This window comes from Anastrepha ludens, chromosome 6 (assembly GCF_028408465.1).
Source record: "Anastrepha ludens isolate Willacy chromosome 6, idAnaLude1.1, whole genome shotgun sequence".
NCBI classification, from domain to species: domain Eukaryota; kingdom Metazoa; phylum Arthropoda; class Insecta; order Diptera; family Tephritidae; genus Anastrepha; species Anastrepha ludens.
The window spans coordinates 45,225,157-45,246,842 of NC_071502.1; the positions used below are offsets into that span (position 1 = coordinate 45,225,157).

At 34.3% G+C, this 21,686-nt stretch overlaps 1 protein-coding gene across 5 annotated transcripts in view; it reads left to right on the forward strand.

Annotated features, from left to right (window-relative positions):
* The window catches only part of LOC128865723 (protein qui-1), a 317,735-nt gene that overhangs the window by 13,043 nt on the left and 283,006 nt on the right, over window positions 1-21,686 (forward strand). For all 5 annotated transcript variants that reach the window (XM_054106016.1, XM_054106015.1, XM_054106012.1 and 2 more), the window contains exon 2: window positions 559-1,665. The gene's annotated coding sequence lies outside the window, so the exon portion shown is untranslated. The remainder of the gene's footprint in view (window positions 1-558; window positions 1,666-21,686) is intronic.

The following is a 21,686-nucleotide window of genomic DNA, read 5'->3' on the forward strand; positions in this document are numbered from 1 at the left end:
GAAAAATTGAGATAAGCTAATTTTAAGTTAAAAAATGAGAAATGTCTGAAGCGGTCAGCTGGCGTGAACTCTTCCACGCACAAATCCATACTCGCACAGATACACGCACATGCGTTTGTATGTATATGTGACTGTCTAGCAAACAAAGAATGACTGTTATCTTTATTCACGGCTATTTACTCGATTGCAAAAAATTATTTCCAATTTTTCCACTTCAATGTTTATTTGGTGGAATGCTACAGTTTGTTTTCTTTTGTTTGCGCGCATTGGAAGCACATTTTTAATTATAATAATAAATACATAAAAAAATAAAAAATGCGGTGAAACGCTGATTGGTAAATAAGCTGGTGGGTGTGAATGAAAATATTTAAAATTATTCATTTATGATCTTGTTTTTTCATTTAATTTATGGAAATCCGCGCAGGTAGAACAAATCGTATGGAAGTGTGCAACTAGTGACAGTAAAATTTATCTTTATCTTAATTTAAATGTGAAGAAAAATGTATTGAAATTCTTACTTATTTGTATTTTTTTACTTACGCGCTTTAAATTATGCAGGAAAATGCTAATGAGCCTGCGTCAGCTGAATACGCCAGATCAAGCATCCTCGTGACTAAACGATGAAATGTATTGTGAAAAAAATAAAGTTACTAAAATAAAAGCATAAAAACAATCAGTGCTATAATTTCATTTTCTTGTTAAAGCAAGAAAAAAATTAACAAAAAAATATAAATTGACTACCCGCCTGCGAGTTTGAGAACAACAGCAACCAACAACCGAAGCGAACAACTATCTACAAAAAAAAAACACAAAAGCAAGAAAAAAAAAGAAAGAAAGAAAAAAAACAGCCAGGACATAATCAGAATTCAGCTAAGCCATGAAAATCGGGCACAAAAGCCCCTAAATACAGAAAATAAATGCCTACAAATATATTTATATCCTTCTTTTGAATCTAAAAGCATATAAAGTGCTTAGCAGGAATATAATAATAATTTAAAAACGGAAAATAATTTCAGTGAAAAAAAAATTATGTGTTATAGAAAATAAGAAAAAAAAAACCATAGAAGAAAAACAAGAGCCCCAGAATTATCTGTCAGCGCAAAATTTCCATAAAAAATTCAATTTTTGAACGCATTAAAACGTGTTCTCCTTGCCAAGGGCAAGTGCATTTATTAAGAGACAGCCAGAAAGAAACAAAAAAAAAAAAAAAACGTAGATAAAAAAGGAAGTAAAAAAAAACAAGGTAATTACATACCCCCAAATGTGCTTGTGTGAGCTAAAGGAGAAGCCGTACATACGACGTGGACACTCCCAACCATTATAACCGTAAAATTATACGCTACAACAAAAAAGAAATCACTTTTTAAATGTTATGCGTTTGTGTTGTGTGTTTATCTTCGGGTATAAATTGTAAAGAATCCTGTTGTTCATAAACCTCAACGCCACTTTATTATCCAACTGGCAGTGCACAGTCACAGCCACAGCCAGTCAGCAGTACACATGTCTGTATATATGTGCGCACATAAAAATACTTGCGTCAGTAAGACAACATTCATGCTGAATCTGTGTTTGTGAGAGTGTAGCAGTGCGAAGCAGCTAAGAGGGCAGACTAACTCCTCTATGCTGATAATTTATAGACATTTAGTTCGTTGATTGCTTTTTGGGGTAAGAATTGTAAATTTAATCTACCTCACTCACTTACTTATCGCAAATTAATACACAAATTACATTGCTCACCTTAGCAAAGCGTTCTTTGAACGTAGCAATGATTTTTTATACAAAATGTTTATTTCAATTGCACGTAAATTCTTTAGTACTCGTAGCTGATGCTCATTCAGACTGCTTCAATTGCACACCGCGGCCTGTCGAAATAAATTCGAACGGCATGCCATTCAATCTGTATAATTTTTGTTTATATTTTAACAACTCATACATAAATAAGTAGGAGTGGCATGAAAGAAGAATGTATGGAAGATCATCTTAAATTAAAGATATAAGATATATGGCGGTAGGCTGTTGTTGCTAGTACAAAAAAGATCAACTGCCGTTGAGGAAATTTCATCCAAGCGGTAATAAAACAATGAAAGCAGATTTCTTGATGATTATAAAAAAATCGAAAGTGCATCAGAAGAAGTAGACTTATTTGGTAGCAAAGGTATAGTCCAACAAGTCTCAATTCTTTTTTCGAAATTTACTTATTTTAGGCATAGAAAGTTTTATGTTGCGTGTAAAAAATGTTATAAGACGAGTTCTGATTGAAATATTCAGGTTTGTTATGAAATCCAAGTTCGAATTGGGGAAATTGATTTGGAAATCGATTTTGGTTGTGTTGGTGTTGCAGATTCTAATTGCTTTCTTCACTTTTCAGACATAAAAAATCGAATTTCGAGACAGTTGTTCTGCTCATAAATAGAGAAAACTTGTGTTTACATTTTGACAAGTTTGCTTGCTTTTACCACAAAATTTAAAAGTAATCTAATACTTTATAATACAAAAAAACGCAATGAGTAACTTTTTTATGGAGAAGAAAACTTCTGAAAATGTGAAATAAAATAACGCTTAAGGTTATTTACTTCTTCAAATAGCTTATAACCCCGTATTTGAGCGGCATATGTTTGATTTTAAACAAGCATTTGACAGCATTAACAATTGGCCGTAATTTAAAAAAAAAAAATGAAAAACTTTGATTCTTCTTGTGGATTATTTTTATTTGGTCTTTTAATTTTTTTTACATCAAGTCGAGAATATGATGTCATGTAAATGCCCGCCGCCACGGTTGATTGCCATTTGAGCCCTTTTTATGGCATTTTCCATCACTTTGACCAAAACTTCCGGCGATAGGTCCTCACATTCTTGACGGATATTGTCTTTAAGAGCTGCAAGAGTCTGAGGCTTGTTGACATAAACCCGCGACTTCAAAAAGCCCCACAAAAAGAAGTCTGGAGGAAGAAACTGATGCAAAAAGAACTGTGCATATATCATAACTACAGAACTACACAAATATACGCGTGCGTTGATATACATCAAATATACATCAAAATAATGTCCAAAAAAAACGATCTGGTATGGTGCCATCAACATCGGGGAATAGAGTTTGAAGCGGTGAAAACTTTCAGGAATTCGGGATTTAAACTAAGTCACGACAACGCAATGAGCATTACAATCGACGATAGCAGCAAATAAAGCATTCTACTCACTTATTTAACTCTTTAAATCGAAGCTGCTGAACAGACCTTACAAAACTTCGCTTTATAAATCTATAGTCCGGCCATTTTTTTGCTACGGAGTCTTTGCAAATAAGTGAAAAAGACAAAAACAAGCTCTAAGTATTCCAGAGAAAAATGCTTACGGCAAATCTTCGGTGCTGTGAAAGACAACGCCGAGTGGCGTATAAGATGATACCATAAACTGGACGAACCCGTAAGAAAAATGTTGTGAGATTCCTCAAAGCTCAAAGATTAAGATTTCTAGGCTATATCATGAGAATGGACCCCATGAGAGCTGAACCAAAAGTAATTGACGCTAAAACATTTGCAACGAAAGCAAGAGGCAGACCAAAATCAAGATGGATTGCCGAACTAGAAGACGACATGAGAAAACTCTAGGCCACCAATTGGAGGGAAACAACCAAGGATCGGGTCAAATGGAGACATTTTGTGCAGCAGACCAAAGCTCATACAGGACTGTAGCGCCAAATAATGATGATGATGTTTGTATGTACATAGCTTGAAACAGCTTCCATTTCGCTTTGTATGAAATGTATGGTTTAGCTAAGAAATTGATCCATGCACAATTAATGCTGGCTTTTGCTAAATTATTTCTGTCTTCCACGCTTAGCAAAAGCAATTTTGGATGTGAGAGTGATAGCAAAATATTTCTATCCGGCCACCACTTTTATTTCTTTCTCACTATTTTTGAACTTCGGCTAGTTGACCACCTTTTCTTAAAAACTTCATCTCAGATTTTGTTGAATTTACTTCCATGTTCTACTCAGGGCAATATTTTTCCACTTCTTTAATCAAACATTGCGTGAGAATGGGATTTTCTGTCAGGAGGACAACACCATCAACATATGTATAGAATACCACCAACTATAGTATCTTATAATTATATTTAAGAATTAAAGAAAAGAGTTGAGAAGAGTAAATCTCTTAAAGATAAAAGGCAGTGAAAAAATAAATAATTATATTGAGAAAACAAGACAGTTAAATCGTAATAACATTCAATTTCTTACAGAAGTTAATTTTTTGTTTATTCAACTACCAAAGCCAAAAAGAAAATTCCACACTTTATGAAAATTAAAAAAACAAAAACCTAAAAACTTTTCGTCAAAATTGTAAACTTTTGAATTCGAAGATTTAGAAGAATTTCGAGTGTGTAGAGCCAACTGAATTTCATTTGAGTTTGGTAGTGTTTACATATGCGAATACCCGACGTTTTTGTTCCGTATAGAAGAAGAGACCCATCACCGTAAACAAAAAAAAACAAATGAAGACCAAATTAAATTAAAACTCTTGAACAAGTTAAAACTTGCAGTTAAACACCTTTCAGGCCGACCCTTCTTCAATTCATTCCTTTTTTGCCCGCTCCCCACAATGCTACTGCGACTCTTTTCACTTGGTAGTATAGAAAGTGTAACATTTTTCATCATCAGTAACCAGCCGTTCAAAAATCAGTAATGAAATGCATCAGCGATTTGCAGATAGAAATTCAGTCCAAGCGGTTTTTTTTTTGATTTTTTTGTTTGTTTTTTGTGTTAAATTTGCTATAAACTAAAATTTACGAACACATATCCGATTATCAGAAAAATAAACATTTACACTCACTCGAATAGCACAAATTTCCTTCTTAAATTTATAAATTGCCTTAGCCAACGAATCTACGTAGAGCGATGTATTGAACTATCTGTTGCTCGTGCCGTGGCAATGACAGCTCACATCAATGACGTTCAAACGAAAAGCGCCTTGCTTTTGGCATTAATTAGAATTGCTATTATTAACTTCATCAGTATGCGTGGGGTATAAAAATAAGTGTAACTAAAATAGAAAATGACAGTTAACCGATGTGGGATCGTTTTTGTGACAGCTTTATTGTGCTAATAAAAACAAAATATGCGCGCACCAGAGATGGAGAACGGTTTTGCGGTTGAAAACACTACTGAAACTTGGATGCCATAAAGGATGCCCATTTTCATCAAATTTAGCAAAACAATAAAAATCAAAAAAATACAGTCATTGGTCGAAAAACTATACTCCAAACAATATAAAATAGAATCGGCCAAGGCACGCAAATTTCACGATAACGACGTGGACGTTTGGACGTTTCTGTAATAGGCATAGACGCCTATACGTGTATTACCACAAATGATTGAAAGGCAATTCCAGCTTATTCGTAATCCAATATACAGATTTTTAAAACATAGTCCGGTCAAATTAGGCCAAAACGTAAGGGTGAAGCTACTAAAATTCAAAACTAGCTGAAAATGGATGAAATTGTTTAAAACATATGTAAAAATTAAATTTTAAAGTTCCCAATCGATCCGACATGGGGGGAAAAATTGACTCGAGGTCAAAGGTTAAAAATGGGTTTTTTGTTTTCATAACTTTTCTCATCGTAGCCACGCACACAATTGAACAGATGGGCAGCTGTCGTTTCAAGGTTACATCTATATATTATATATAAAAATTAAGCCGAAAAAAAGTGTGCATTTGTCCGGGGTAATCTCAGCAACGCGTATAAGGAAAACAATGAAAGTTTTACACATTGTTGGTGTTGCTTTGGCAAAGGTTTCTGTGAAGTTTTGTTGAAATCCGATAACGCGTGTGTGTGCGGTGCGTCGGTTAAGTGAGTGTGTTTTTGCTATTTGTCGCACGAATTTTTTGTACCGCACATAGCATTCATTAGAATTGAATACATTTTGGTCGTGTGTGTCTGGGCCGATTATTATGAAATTTGGTATATATATATACTCTTCCACGGAGAAGGTTAGTATAATATGCTTATTGATTCCACTTGCCACCAGGTGGCGCTGCCGAAGGCCAAAACGAGGACCCGGGTAACCCTAGGATGTGTTTTTACATTGTGGGTACCAAATCAAAGCTACTGATGAGTGCTGTAATACAGAGTATTTTTTAGATCTCTGAGTGACCAGGGTCTCGAGATATATCCGAAAAGGTGGACCAAGGTACCCTTGGATGTGTTTGTACAATATGGGTATCAGATGGAAGCTGTTGATGAAAGCTTTTAAGTGAAGTAATTTTTACTGCCCGTTTCCGGGATAAAGAAAGGAGATGGAGCTGGAAATGGAAGAGGAAAAGAAATAGCTACAGGAAGAGGAAGAAGAAGAGGAACACCACTTATTATTAAAAATTAAAAAAAAATTCTTAAAAAATTTTAAAATGTTACATATACGCTTATTATATAAACGTTAATCTGAAGTCAGTTATAGTGAAAAATTCATTGTGTCCTTGCCGGCGTGATTGGTGATCGTTTCCTTAATTTTTTACAGAAAGGTTATGCTAATATGAGATATTACCTATATCATTCATATATTTACGTATTACCTGTGTACTCACAAATATACGGTTGAAGCAAATATATGTCAGTTTTTTTACTTCGCCTGGAAAAGTTTATATAAATTTAAGAAGAGTAAATAGAACTTATTTTATATCAGACTTCACGCAAAAAAGTCATTTGCACCTGAACACATAGTTAAGTTAAAGCGGGGGGAATAGAACAGTTCTCTTCTCCTTCTCCGCTTTTTCCCACCCGTAATTGTATGGGATGAGTGCACGATGGCATATAAAAAGTCACTGGAAGCGCTTGATAGGACATTACGGGATTTTCGTAGTAAAAAGGAAATGTTTGGTCGTGCCTTAGTGCTGCTGGCAGGTGATTTTAGACAAACACTGCCTGTTATTCCTCGAGCAACTGTAGCAGATGAATTGGCTGCATGTTTGAAATCATCATATTTGTGGAGACATGTTCAAACACTCAAACTAACTACAAATGTACGTGTTCTAATGCAAAATGATCCATCAGCTGCTGAATTTTCACAGCAATTATTGGATATTGGAAATGGCAAAGTTCCTGTCGATAATTTAAATGGCTCAATAACTTTACAACCAAACTTTTGTCAAATAAGTCAAACGAAAGAACAGTTAATTCAAAGTATTTTATCAAATTTGCCTCAAAACTACAAAAATCATGATTGGCTTAGTGAACGAGCCATCATCGCTGGCAAAAATAAAGATGTGAATGAAATGAATGCGGCTATTTTGGCTAACATACAAAGACCAGAACAAACATATCGATCCGTTGACACTGTTACAAATCAAGATGATATTGTAAATTATCCCTCTGAATTTTTGATTTCCCTTGATTTACTTGGATTACCGCCACACATGCTAAACTTGAAAATAGGAGCACCGATTATTATGTTGAGAAACATAAATCAACCACAACTATGTAATGGCACTCGATTAACAGTTAAGAGATTGATGAATAACGTCACTGAAGCAACAATTTTGAACGGAAAATACTCTGGTGAAAACGTTTTAATACCGCGAATACCAATGATACCATCGGATATGCCGTTTGAATTCAAACGTCTTCCATTTCCTGTTCGCCTTGCATTCGCGATTACTATTAATAAGTCACAAGGCCAAACTTTATCAATTTTTGGTATTGATTTAGAATACCCATGTTTTTCTCATGGCCAACTTTATGTTTCATGCTCAAAAATTGGTAAACCATCGGTATTGTTCATTTATTCAACAACGCATGGAAAAACGAAGAATATTGTATACCAAAGAGCATTACAATAAAAAAAGTAATAAAGTAAATCACATCAAACGTTTTTTAATTGCTACTACTATTTAACACTTCTTTCATTACTATTCATGCGCGAGAATTTTTATAAAAAACACACAGTATTTTTCGGCTTAATTTAATTAATTAATCTAGATTTTTTTAAAGACGGCCAGCGGAACGGGCGGGTTTTTGCTAGTTAGCATATAAAATAAGGGACTGGGTTTCATTATACCTAATATTCTGAGAATTATACTTATATGTATGTTTTATATTTCAAATCTAAGTTAAAATCTCTCTTAGAAAAGGATGTTTACTTATATTACAGCTACAAAAATGTATATACGTGGCGTGCTTATGCATATTATTACACTTGCAACTCTTTACTTCGTTATATCTTAGAAACGGTGGTATTTAGGGAAAAAATCATGGATACGTTTTTGTAGATAATTTTATGATCTAAAATTTTTGTCTGAGTTAATTTGGCGAAAAAACTGACCGTTTTCGAGAAATTCACGAAAACCCCATTTTTTAACCTTTGACCCCGAGTACATTTTTCCTTTAAAATTTTGTTTTTACATATGTTTTGAACAATTTCATCCATTTTCAGCTTGTTATGAATTTTAGTAGCTTCGAGTGTCTAAATTGATCGGACTAACATGATATATAAGGATTTGGGAACTATGGATATAGACAACGATAGTTTGACACCTGAGAATAGCACACTGTATTCAAATTCCTTTTGTATTTAATAAGGCTTAGTAAGTTATCAAGAAGCGTTTAAGGTCATCACAATGCTTCCAAAGTGTGGAAATTTACTTTGAAAAAAAAAAACACTGATCGAATGGATTTACCCGTAGCCGCAGCGAACATTTGCCGATTATCATATTCAAAAAATTAAACGTCATGAAATTGTAACAACCAGCACTATTCGTTTATTTACCATCATTTTAAGTTCTCAAGGTATTACAAAACAAAACTACCATTAGATATTCGCTTTGGCTCAAGCTTTGACTATAAAGATACACTGAACATAAAACCATTTTATACTTTTTATAGCGCTGACTCGGCAATCACAGAAAGCCTTTTAGGCGCAGTTACAGCTAGAGAAATCTTCATTTACTCCGATAGTCAGGCATATTTGAAATCACTCCTATCACGTAAATACTCGTCTAAACCAGTAAAACAATTTTACAAATTATTAAAAATACTTGCACAGTACGAAAAAGTCATTAATCATGGCTCTATAGCGCTCTCCATTGACTGTAACATTATGGCCGGCTTCATTTTTAAAGAAATATGGACCAATGATTCCCTCTGCCCATAGAGCACACCAAACAGTGACTTTTTGAGGATGTAACGGCGTCTCAGCAATGGCTTGTGAATTATGTTCACTCCAAATGCGACAATTGCTTATTGACATACCAATTCAACCAAAAGTGAGCTTCATCGCTGAACAAAATTTCTTGTGAAAATCGGGATCGGTGGCCATCTCGTTTTGGGCCCATTCACCGAACGTGCGACGCGCTTGATGTTCGTTCGGCTTCAATTCTTGCACGAGTTGGATTTTGTAAGCCCGCAAACCAAGATCTTTCCGCAAAATCTTCCATAAAGTGGATGGGCACATCTCCAATTGCTGCGCGCGATGGCGGATGGACTCATTCGGGTCTTCTTCGAAACTCTGCTCCACAGCAGCAATAGCGTCTTCGGTGCGCACTGTACGACGTCTCTGAGGATGCGTATTATCCACTAGAGCAAACGTGGTGCGAAACCGATCCATGGTTAATCGAATTAGTGACTCTGATGGACGATTATGTCGACCGAATATAATAAATCAAGTGACAGCTGTCAAAAAGACCATCTACGAAAAAAGTAGTGCCAACTTGAAAACCTAACCTCTAAAAAAAACACCCTTTAGGAAGTCATGTTAGTAGATTAGGGGCACCATCTAATGAAAATTGCAGAAGTTGTCAGCATATAAAAAAGGAAGAGGCAGTCGAACACCTTCTATGCGGGTACAAGGTTTCGAGTAGAAGACGGTTGATATTATTCGGTCTCGCTTTTCTAGACAACATTGCGAATGTTGCGAGTTTCAAACAAGCTAGTGTAGCCAGTTTTGTAAATTCCACACTATGGTTTAAAGAGGACCGAGTAGAGTAAGGATAGCATAGTTCCGGTGGTATCACAACGGGCTTCTAACTGGCCTAGATGCGTCGAAAAACAGCCACTTCACCTAACCTAACCTATATTGATGACTTTGAAGCAGATTTCAATGAGGTTAGATGAATTAAATCTTTGCTCTACACAGCTTTCAAAGTCATTAAATCGTGCCGAAGAAATACACTGCCGAATAAATATAGGTTTTTAATTAAGATTAGAAGAGTTGCCTCATAAAAACTTGCGTTGAAAAAAAAATATGCAGCCCGATTCTGAATATAAACTTACCGGGATATTTTGCATTGTTCCTTTTGCTCCCAGCAATAAAAATTCCCTGAGATTATTTTCTCTTTTTTCTTATCGCAACAGAACTTCGGAGAAGGAAAAATGTGCTTGAGGAAAAAGTAGGTATCACGAATGCTAGAAAAAGTAGGAATGTGATTGCATTTTCTTGTGAATTTCCCACCCGCAAAGATTGATGAAATCTTATACAAAAGTGTAAATATTATATATATATTCAGAGTCATATTCCTTGTAAATAAATAAATATTAAATTGGGTAATTGAAGGAAAGGGGTAGTAGACGTCCGCCATGGAAATAATCAGAAGGGCGTAAGCAACTTGACGTAAACGACAAATCAGCTTGTTTTTTTCACAAAAAATTAAAACTAAAAAATAAACTTTTTTTAATTCTCTTAAAAAAAAGTTTAATAAAAAACGGACAATACAAATTTAAATCCTGAAATCTAAACATGCACGCTGGGAAAATTAATCAAACAAACCGCGCATAGAAAAACCACAAAACGACCACAGAACGACGTGAAGCGCACTTTGCATGATACACCTCTATGCACAGCTGTAGCGGGAGTTTCAATCGGGATATATTATAGTTATTATTATTTACAAATAATTGGCTTAAGTCTGGCATATATTTGCTTACATATGTGTGAAAAGTTTTCAGTGCACTTTCGCTTTTTTTATTTGCTCTAACCACATCAGTACTTTGCGCTTAATAAATTTACTGGTTAGTTAAGTTTTAAAATATACATACACTGCGTTAAATAACGCGAGGTCTAATTGACAAGTTGTGACCAGTTATTTGTGACTCAATTAATTTTAAAATTTTTCTATGAAAATATGGTTCATTATCCTACAAAAACTACATAAAATTGCAATAAAACTGCATTAAAAAAAACCTCAACAAATTTTCATCAACATTTCATAACTTTTTAATAAGAGATATAACAAAAATTTTTTGCACAGGGACAATTTCTGTTTTTCTGACTTTCGGCAATTTCTTTTGCTGACGCTCTTGTGCATTTTCTCCGTACACAAAAAATTTAGTTCATTCGTTATATGAAGAAAATGCGTAATACCGTCTAGGTGTAAATAAAAAATCAACGAAAATTTGGTAGGTAACTTAAAATTGGAATGTACAATAAATTAAATTTTAATTTACTTTTTAATTTAATTTAATGCACTCTAATCAAAAGTTTTCAAATTTTGATGAAATATTTTTGGATTTTTTAAATATTTTCATAAAGTTTCAAACTTAGAAATATATATTTTTTCGTGAGACGAAAATTTTAACCCAAAAGGAAATGAATTGGCATTCAAAACAAAAAAGAGAAAAATCGTCAAAACTGGCAAAATGTTGAAGTGCTACTTTTGGCCCGAGCAGTACAAGCATCCCTCCGAAAATAATGTAAGTGCACAGACTATTTACAGACTATTTTTTTTAATTCAATTATTTTTTTTTACAAAAATATAGTTAACTGTTTCAAGACCATAAAAGATTAAATTTTAGACTTCACTCAAAATTTATTGAAAATTTGCATAATTTTCATCAAACTTTTAAAATATTTAATTAGACTTAAAAAAAATTGGGTACGCAATTTTTTCAATTTTAGTATGATAAAATGCAAGTTTAATTTGAGCGCATTCGTCTTTTTGTATAATTTTTTTAAACTTCTAAAAGTCTCGTTGTCTAGCAGTTTGTTTTATTTCAAAAATTAACTGCCAGCCCAAATTAGATTTATTTATTTATTTATTTACTTCAGTCTACGGAAAATGTTCTTACAAACTAATTCGTTTAATTAAATATGGTAAAGAGATCAAGCTTAAATTTTATAATATTATAACTAAAGTTAATGATGCTACAATAATTGTTACACAATCGCGGTTCGTTAAAGGCATACGATTAATTCTTAGACTATAAAAAGAAATATGGCTTTGAAATTGGCTTAATAACTCCTTACAATCGATATTACCATTAACACCGCGTTACACACATTCTGTCCAATGAACCAAATATGCTTTTTCGGAAAGGGGATAAAAAATAAAAATACACGTGTGTCGGCGATTTTCATGTACACATCACAATTTTTTTTTTGTATTTTATGACTTTAAACGAGCAATTCTTGTATGCATATCTGTATAGCCATACGATCTCAGGATTAGCTTAACGGATTTGAATGAAATTGGGCACACAGATAGTGTATCACATTTCTAGACTTCTCACCTAGGTCTTGCCACTGACAATGTTTCACAGGGTTGCCACCTGTTCGAAATTAAAAAAAAAATTGCGTGAGATATGCCGATGTGGGTATCAAAAGAAAGGTATTTCACTCCGCATTACAATAGAGATATAAAACCCCGAATTTTTTTATTAATTTTATTATATTAAAATTAAAAATTGTTACATTAAAATGTAATGTAAATTTTAATGCCTTTAAAGAAACTTAGGTCTTTTATTTTTGCGTTTGTAAGCATTTGTGTCAGTATCGCGACAAATAGACCAACAGTATTGGCCAAGCATATGCGTAATGTCTTGTCCTATAAAGCGCTTTTCAATAGCCGCAATGTCCTGATGGAACCTTTCGCCATGTTCATCGCTACAAGCTCCTAAATCACCAGGGAAACAATCTAAATGATTGTGAAGGAAATGGATTTTTAGCGACATTAATATGCCCATTTCGCCATATGCCGAAATCATTTCTGCAACAATATTTTTTATAATTGTCAGCTCGTTTGTTGCCAAGAAACTGCTCAATAACGGCAACTGTGCCTTTCCATACTTCTGGTTCCCCGCATCTCGCATTCGAAGCAAGAAATGTTGATAGCATTGTTGGTGCTACTGTTAGTTCTCCATCCCTTAATTCGGGAACATCATCAAAAATCTCCATTGGAGCCGCTATACGTTCTTCTGGTGAGTACAGAACCGCTGGAATAACCGATTCTACATTAGCGTAGCGAATTTTGTTGCGGCGAAAGTATTGGTACCCTTTAGTTTGAGTGAAAGTTACGCAAAAGTAGCACAGTTCACTGCAGTGCTCCGTACGTGGTAGCCAAATTGATGGTACAGAGTACTTTATTGTTGACCTTCCATCAGTAAACTTGCATAAATTTCTATAGCAATAGTCGCACACGACTTCCGAAGTATACCACAAGTAAGGAACATAAGCAGTCTTGAATATTTTCTGAAACGAATTAACCACTGTTTTCGTAATATTTTTAAAATTTTTACTTGGTGCGAATAAGCCACAAACGAAATATACAGAAAGACGTTTTCGCGCAACGGAACTTAAAACAATTGTCAAAGTATACGTCTCCTAGTAGCGCAACTGTCAGAGATCGGAACTTCCGGAACACAAACGGCACAGACTGTGTTGTATGAAACAATAAATTAAAGGTTAATAAGTTGTTTAAAAATTTGGAGTCCCTTCAAGTTATGCCGAAAATTTAGAAAAAAATTTTTTTTTTAGAAAAAAAAATTCAAGAAAATCTGAGAATTGATAAAATTTTTTTTTTAAATTTTACATAATAAAAACATTTCCACGAGTCTGCCTGCAGAAATTCAGCGCGATTGGATCACGAAAAAAGGGTTAAAAATTGATCCAAAGTTTTTCACACAGGCGGACTACGAGCTCTATATTTTATACATAAAAAAAAAAAAATTCTGACGTGTACATGAAAATCGCCGATACACGTGTATTTTTATTTTTTCTCCCCTTTCCGAAAAAGTATATTTCGTTCATAGGACAGAAAAAAAGTTCGTTTTTGTAACGCAGTGTAATAGTATTATAGACAAAGATTATTGAAAAGTATATTCGCCTATCATGTAATGAATGTAAGCCAAGTAATTTGCGGCGACTTATATAAGGGGCAGAATAATCTTGCCAGCCCATTTTAAACAACGATATTTTTCTGACAATCTTTTGTACATTTTCTGATTTCCTCGAATGAACCTCATAGTAAGGGTTCCATATTAATGAACAGTGCTCTATGCGAGATCTACTAAAGCAACATAGATAGATTTGAACGTTTGAGTGTGTTTAAAATCAGTGGAATTTCTTCTGATGAAACCAACCATTGCAAATGGTTTAGATATCACATAATCAATATGTTTAGTGAAGCAAAGTTTAGTATCAAAAACAATACTAAGATCTTTCATTTCCCACTTCCTACTTAGGATACAGTTATTTAATTTGCAGTTAACACAAAAGTAATTTGGCTCCCTGGTATATGTTAAACTAAAACATATATTGAAATTCAGAAATAAATCGTTTGATGAGCACCAATTTTGAAGGGCATCGAGATCCGACGGTAAGTTTTGACTATCTTTTAAGTTATGTAGGTACCTGTTGGATGAGTTTTATATCATCTGCAAACATTAAACAGATTGCAAACTTCAAATGTTTAGATAAGTTATTTACAAAGATAGTAAACAGCAATGGTCCGCTATGAGTCCCTTGCGGTATACCAGACCATGCATTGACTATGACTTTAGACACAATGGGTCCAATTTTCAGTAATAGTCTCCTAGCTTTTAAGAAACTAGCGAAAAACTTCAATAGATTTCCTCCAATCCCATTGCGTTCCAACTTATACAAAAGTATTGAGTGGTCCACCTTTTGGGAACAGTTTTTAAATGCACTTATTATTTTATTTGTAGCTAAAACAAGATAAGAGCAGGTAGATCTGCCGGGGAAAAATCCATGCTGGCAATGTGATATAACCTGATTTATATGATGAAATAACTTTATTTTGAACTTTGGCGTTAACTTTGTTGCGATCAACTCTCTGCCCCAAAATATATGGCATTTTACAGCAAATATGCAATTTAAGCTTTATATTTTAATGCACTGTCTCTATAACATTTGTTTATTATTTACATAGATTACTTATTTTTAAACAAAGTATATTACACAATAAAAAACTAAAAAGCACGGAGCTCGATGAAAACACGTCAATACGAAATGAACGTAGACACATTTTTTTCTAGAATGTGTGCAGGTATATACAATTCAGTTAAAAGGGAATTCAACCTCTCTTACTTATTTTTCATAAGCGTTGTGTTAGTTTGCTACCCTTCAGAGGTTGTTTTAAACTAGAATAAGCTTACTCCATCTCCTCTCACCAGAAACTACCTTAAAGTATTGGAAATTTATATGCAAGGAAAGCGATTAGCCGCTGCTGCTGTGCCTACATATTTTCAGGCGCTTCATTTCTTTTATAGTCTCGGCCAACAAGTCACACGCTGCACTTTTTCTTCAAGCAGAGCAATGCTGAACTAATATTTTCCGTCACACAATTCACATTATGGAAGCACGAGCATGCGGAGTAATCGCAGTAAGAACTGTTGCCTTGTTTGAGCCTCCGCAGATGATATCCTTTGAAGCAGCAGCGTCTACTCAGGAATTGGGTCAGGTAAAAGTCCACTTTTCCATGGAATATAATTAGCTAAAGTCTTCGATTGGGGTTAGAGTTGTGTGCACAATGCCCTTTTGTTGAGTTATCGCACTTTGCCTATCACTCATCGATGCCATTCGCTCCTCATGACTCACTAAATGACGCTACAACTAAACTTTATATCCTTTTACTACATCTATCCGTGCACTCATTATTGGCTTACAACTACATAAAGGTGTGTGGCCCTCACATTGCCATCACCATAATTTTTCCAAATCATTTATCATTAAAGTTTAGTAGATAATTCAAACGAAACCGAAAGCAAAAATGCGAATAAAAAATGATAATGCGAAAATTGCGTACATAATATAATACTTCTCTATTTGCCAAGCCCAGTTACACAGTGATTTATTTTTATTAGGAGTAGGCTTGCTAAGCCTACCTCACTGTACTTTCCACCTTACTTGCGACAAGGCAATTTCTGTTTTTGCACATCAAGCGCACACCTTTGTACGTATAGCTATGCGTGTTAGCTTTTTTTTTCTTTTTTTTCAAAGTATTTGACCTACACCAACTGTTGCCCATCAATCAATGTCATCACCTGGCGCGTCCTGTGGTGATTAAATTAAAACTTATCATCATTCATCTATGCACATTTATTACATTGAACTTGACGTTAGGTACACGATACTACTTTCAGTGTTAGTAAGCATAAAAGTTCCATCACCCAAAGTCTCATCTTGTGATGATTTTTTTGCTCTTAGTGAGAATAATGTAAAAACTGGGAATCAAATAATAGCATTTGGTAATGTCATAAGATTACTTTTCTGCTAGGGAATGATGGCCTAATGTCAACAGGTCGGCTAATTTAAATTTAGTTTAACAATCATGACTATTGATGCCTTGAACTTCATTTCAAATCTGCTGCCTCTATTGTAGATATCAAGAGTGATACCTCTAAGGCAAACTGAGTATTTTTTATTTTTTTCTGGTTTCTATTTTTTTTTTTTTTATTTGATTACTCAGCATTACCGTATTAATAAATAATAATTTTGTAATATGCCCAATGGCGAATACTTCGTCCTAGAAGATCTATATGTTTTATACTAGTCCTATTGACTGGCACTGTTACTTTAAATGTTTAAGTATTACCTCAGGTTCTATTTAACGCAAATGTCTCCTGCCTCAGGTTGAGAATTGGTTGAAAGCCAAATTTTTTCAGTAAATTTTCTGACTTGCAGACAAATTTCAGAATATCTGCAACAGGAGCACTCTTAACTTCATTCGAATCGGTGCTGTCTTGTATTTGCCAAGGCCATGCAGTTGCTGAAGATATGCTCTGTAGTTTTATCATCATCAAGACAGAATCTACACTTTGTCTCATTCCCAATGTGAATTTTTTAGAGATGGTAATTTAAATAATAGTGACCTGTTAGAAAGCCAACTAATTTCCTTATGTCTACTTTATGCATGTTATGCAGTTTCCTATTGTTGGTAAAAGGTCTTATAAGCTTTTTGACTTCATAGAGTTCTTGTGTGACTTCCCAAAGGGTAATTCGGCCGCCGTAGCCGAATGGGTTGGTGCGTGACTACCATTCGGAATTCTCAGAGGGAACGTAGCTTCGAATCTCCGTGAAACACCAAAATGAAGAAAGAGTTTTTTCAAATAGCGGTCGCTCCTCGAGTGAATTTTTTCCACAAAAAAGCTGCTCGTAAAAAAAAACAAAAAACCATTTGCAATTCGGTGTCGGCTTAAGACTCTAGGTCCCTTCATTTGTGAAAAAACATCAAGCCGCATGCCACAAAAAAAGGAGGAGCTCGGCAAAACACCCAAAAAGGGTGTAAGTGCCAATTATTATTTATTAATTCTTTCAGCATTTTCCCAACTATTTACCTTGCATTTAGCTTCTGCCTCACAGTATAGTTCTGCACCATGAAAATTTCATAACCTTTTATTCCAGAGTGACCCCAGCAAAGTACAAGCACAAAATATAGCATTGCTTGCATAACTGGTCCTGGGATTCTGCCACTAGCCTGATTTGTCATTTTTACATAGTTCGGTATTATTTAATACGTTTAAAGCAGATTTTGTTCGCTGATTGGGATGTATAGACAATTTATATTCTTGCTATCCCTGTTGAAATTTATAGGTCTTCGTGAATGTCGTCATTCCTAATAAGCTCCAGTACTCCAGACATTGTTCGAATTCTTTAAATAATTTCGATATTTCTGTTGCTAATGTTAGCCCTTAGTTCAGACTCATACGCCTAGATTGGCTTTGGCAAAGTGGCGGACAGAGCTTTGTACTTCAAGAAGTGCAGCGAGTAAAAATTAACCATCCAGTGGAGAGTACTGACTTTTATCTTAAGCTGAGATCTCCCGGTTAGATGAAACGAGAAGACAAGCATATATTCACAGCCAAACCCTTAAGTTTAATAAGGGAAATGAGATGAGATGTCTTAAGTTAATTAAGGGACTGTGTTTATATGTGGTACTGTGATGAGCAGAGTCTACAAAATACTATGAGGTCGAAGTGCAACCCTAAAAATTTATTAAATTCTTTCTATACTTTGAATTCTAAAAATTCTCCTCCATCATTGCCTCATGTATCGAGGTGAGTAAATCAGTTACTCATAAGCCAGATGAGATTTGGTATTAGAAGTGTCTTAATAAAGGCTGTATACTGATGTTATACTTATGTTATATTGGCCGTATACCCGAATGCGGTCGTAGTACCCAACCTCTGTGAAGGGTTTTCCAATAACAGGTATTATCTTGAATACGCCGCTATTTCGGTAGATGTCACTTTTGAAGCTGTCATATTTTGATATTTGACAAATAGAAACTACGCCATTAATAAAAATGGAACGATACAAGCTTAAGCAACGCATTGAAGCTATTACAATTCACTATAAAAATGCTGAAAATTTGGCAGAGATGGTTCGTAAAACTCGAACATTTTTGAGTCATCGGGAAACACCTTGTCGGACGGCAATACAGAAATTGGTGAAAAAATGCGAGCTGTTGGGAAAAGTTAATAATGTGAAGAAGAACAGCCGAAAATATTACTGTTGTAGCCAAAAGTATTGAAGAAAACCCAGGCTTGTCCATTTCTCGTCGTTCTTTAGAATTAGTCATTCCACTCATTACATCGTATTTTACATAAAGATTTGGGTATTCAGGATTATAAAGTCCAATTAACACAAGAACTCAAGCCGGTCGATCATCAACAACGTCGCGTCTTTGCTGATTGAGTCGTTGAAATACATGAAAATGAACCGGAATTTCATCTAAAAATCCTCCTGAGTGATGAGGCCCATTTCCACCTCGGTGGCTTCGTCATCAAGCAAAATTGTAGGAAATTGTCAGAAAATCCAAGACTTATTGTTGAAAAGCCTCTCTATCCTCAACGTGTGACTGTTTAGTGCGGTTTATGGTCCAGCGGAGTCATTGGACCTTACTTTTTCGAAAATAAAGCTGGAACAGCAGTTACGGCGAATGGATTGCGCTATCGAGAAATGATTATGGCCGGAATTGGATGGCATTGATTTGGACAACGTTTATTTTCAACGAGACGGCGCTACGTGCCACACAAGCAACGAAACCAGTGATCTTTTACGGGAATAACACCTCTTATTGGAAAACCATTAGAATTAACCCCCGCCACAAGCATTAGTTTTCCTCAAAATCTTAGTGTCAACCATAATAAATATACTTGTCCCTCATTCTCATATACATCCCGTTGTTAAGTTATAAAAGCATTTCTATTTCAGAAAAAAAATATGGCCCATAAGAACCATACAAGATACAGTTTCCAACTTTCAACATTTAAACCAGACTTCTCAGAACTTTGGTAATGCAGTTTTATAGCCCACTGAATTTTATTTCAACAAAGTGCAAGTTTCAAGTGACTACAAAATATCGTAAATTTTTTTTTTATTTCGCAGAGGTGTTACGCCTTTCTTTCCATGCAGAGTAGATAGAAGGAAAAAACTATCAACAAAACGCATTGCCATAAACGAACGCTGGTTTGTAGGCGCTTGAAATTTGCATAGTCACTTTTACTCTGCATACGCACACCTAAGTATTTACGCATGTACTGAAATTCAGAAGTTTTCAGCTGCTGATGCTTTCCATTTCAATTCAACCGGGCTATTCGGGTCATGTTCTCCGATTTCGATGTAACTCAAATATATTGCTCTCTGGTCAAAATAATGAGACACGTATTTTTTTGTTCGCCCGAAAAAATGTTTTTTCAAGATTTATCGGCAATTTTGTTTTTCGGCTCAAAATCGATTTTTTTTTTATTATATAAGAAAAATATTTTTTTAAATGCCCATAACTTAGTCAAAACAGAACCGATTTTAATAATTTTGGGCTCAAAATGATCGTCATTACTTACTCGAGCGACTTAATGTAGAAACAATTGCAAAAAAGTAGTTGAAATTTTTTTATTTAGCAAAAAAGAAAAAAAATTTAAATTTTTTCGAAATTCAATATTTCAAAAAGTCTATTTATTTTTTATAACTTTTTCTAAATCAAGAGGGCACTTCAAACTTCAATTGAGCTGAATGCCCAGTAACTAAAATGAGTTGTTTATGAGTAATGAACAAAAAAATACGTGTCTCATTGTGTCGAGTTACATCGAAATCGGAGAACATGACCCGAATAGCCCGGTTGAATTGAAATGGAAAGCATCTGCTGTGATTACTATATTCGATCTGTTGCTGGTCTATTGTCCGTTTACACATTTTTTCATATTAAACCGATAAGAATTATTTACCCTGTATGAATTGTAATACCCTGTGTAAGTTACCAGTATTTCTTACATTGATCTTTATCTTTATTTCTTAAATTGCATTTATAGTATGCTCTCCTCTCTCAATAAATGGATTGGTAACCATTTTTTTACACTATTCGTCAATTTCTCTAATTTCGCTAATTTTTTTACAGTACCCGCATTTTTAAAATATAGACACGCCTTGCTAGATTTAGTATAGGAGAAACACCAGTTCATATTTTTTTTCTCTATATTCCATCTGAATTCGTTTTATTAAACAAAAAATATATACAAATGTGACAAATATTATTAAATATTCGTGCAATCCAAATGCCAGTAACACGGACAGAAAATCAAATGAAATATATTTGTTTGCGTACGTGAAATGGCGACCTTTTGGTGTCGACGGGTTCGGTGGGGCCAGCGCTTTTAACTGCAACAAGGCTAATAGTCATATTTGAAAATAAATTTAAAACCATTAGAAATAGAGCAAAAGAAAAAAAACAAAAAAAAATATACTCGCACATATAAAATGGGCAATTTGAAGTTAAGTAATCACTGCAGTCAGTTAGTGGGCAAAAGTCCCGTAAAAGTAACAAAATGTGGTTTTCAATTGCTAAATTAAATATCCAAAATTAATTGAAATTTATTTGCGGTCAAATACAAGCTTTATGTGGCAAATGCGCCATGGCGGGGGTCTGTCAATGTGGCCTCCACGGGATCATTAGCAAATATTTATTTATCAAAAGCCAATAAAAATAAATGAGTATTGAAATATTGTATATGCACGCATTTATGTACATGTGCACAAATCTAATGGGGAATTTAGTTTCAAAATAATTTTTATTAACAAAGTTTAGTTCATGTAAATTAAAGCGCTTGTCATGAAACTGCTGCAAACACTAACTGCACACGCAAAGTAACCACCCCAGAGCTTTTAATATGCAACAAAATAAAATAGAATAGACATTTTTTTGATAATAAAGAACGTTGCGAACTTTTTGACAGCACTTCAGTAAAGTTTGGCATTTTCATTTTATTCATTTTGATTATTTATATAGACTTTTCGCATTATTAATAATTTACTTTTGTAGAATATTTAGTGTTGCAGATTTTTTTCTTTTAAATATAATATATCAGCAAAATCACTCATAGTCACGCATATATGTATGTACATACATATATTCATACTCAATGTCTGTAATAAATTGAAAGATTTGACATGGTTTTTGCTGGCATAGTGACTATTT